General features: G+C 47.3%; 1 pseudogene; it reads right to left on the bottom strand.

Annotated features, from left to right (window-relative positions):
- Nucleotides 1-133: 133 nt before the first annotated feature.
- On the bottom strand, nt 134-671 carry LOC110293300 (annotated as a pseudogene).
- Between the last annotated feature and the right edge of the window lie 926 nt (nt 672-1,597).

Below are 1,597 nucleotides of genomic sequence, written 5' to 3'. Positions count from 1 at the left end.
AAAAAAAAAAAAAGCCAACAACGGGAGAGTAGAAGTTGTCAAAAACAGGACAGCTCTTGTAGTCACTGGCTGCTCTCTTTATCTCCAGGTTCGTCTTAGAGTTCAAAAGAATTAAAGATGTGAAGCTGAGACATTAGGCTTGTGCTAGGGGTAGGAGCTTCTGGCAGTAGCTTTTGGTGACGTCAATCCTCAGCTCCTGTGTGCACTCTGGGAGCTCCCCAGAGAAGAGTCCTGGGCAGCCGGAGAAGACAGTGAATGGGGGGACCACAGTTTCTGGGGGTAATACTGTATGGTTGAGAATTTTGCAGCAGTCTTTCAATACACAACAGCGCCCAATCACACAGTTCTTCCCAACGTGAACATAAGAACCAGTCTGGGCAGCGTTGACCACACAGTCTTCCTCAATAAAGACATGATCCCCAATATGCAGAGGAAAGAATGCAACACCTTTGCTGAATTTTTTTGAATGGTGGCCTATGACACTACGGCTTTTCACGACACAGTGACGTCCAGCTCTTACATTTGCCAGGTCTCCTCAGATGATACAGTCATTCATTATAATGCTCTTGCCATTGAGGACGATGTTCTGGCTTCCACACAAAACAGACTGGCGACTACCTTTGTTCCCAGATGTACTCCGACTTGTTGTACAGCAGTTTGCCCAACTCCATGGCTGCCCCCTCTTTGAACCTCAGGATCCTGTCAGTAGCTCAGGCTGACGGTGATTCCAGCTACTTCCGGTTGACCCCACACTGTATTTCTTAACAGTTGGTATGCACAGGTGCTAGTGGAAGTCAGAAGAGGGTGTTAAATCCCCTGAAGATGGAGTTACCGGCAGTTGTCAGCCACCCAGCTTCGGTGCTAGAAACTCAAGCCCTCTGCATGAGCAGAACACACTTAAGAAGTTATTTTTATTTTATATTATGAGTGTTCACCTGCATGTATGCATGTGTACCGCATGCATGCCCGGTACCCTAGGAGGCCAGAAAAGGGTGTGGATCTCCTGCAGCTGGAGTTAGAGAAGGTTGTGAGCTCACTATGTAAAATTGAAAATTAGACCTGGGTCCACTGCAAGAACACAACTGCTCTTAACTACTGGGAAATTTCTCCAGCCCCAGAAAGACATAGTTTGACTCATAGATATCAATCTATGGAGAGGTGCCTCCATTGCTTCTGAGCCTCTGGAGTGAGGAAGCAGAATTCCTGGATAGGCAACATGGCAGGGAGCAAGCTGACCCACTTTATGGTGGACAGGAATCAGAGAGAGAAGAAAACAGAGAGTAGACACACCCTCCAAACTGTGCGTTCGGTGAGCCACACCCTCCTAGTGACCCATTCAACTGTGAAGTCACAGACATGGTGGCACACTGACAAGCCCAGTGACCTTACAACTCCACCACATGATAGCACCACCAGGCTCCCACAAATGCCCAATCTAAACCCTAACACTGCTGTTTACTCCCTATCCCACAGAGAGTGACCTGGAAGCAGACTAGGGAAGCAGAGATGAAAGAAAAGATACTCATCAGGATGAACACTTATAATCATCAGCAAGTTCTGCTGATCATACCAAAAGAGTAACCATACCAAATCCTGG

The sequence above is a fragment of the Mus caroli genome, chromosome 4 (genome assembly GCF_900094665.2).
Source record: "Mus caroli chromosome 4, CAROLI_EIJ_v1.1, whole genome shotgun sequence".
In the NCBI taxonomy this organism is placed as follows: Eukaryota; Metazoa; Chordata; class Mammalia; order Rodentia; family Muridae; genus Mus; species Mus caroli.
Note: the sequence above shows the minus strand (reverse complement) of the source record. Positions and strands in the feature narration are given on the sequence as shown.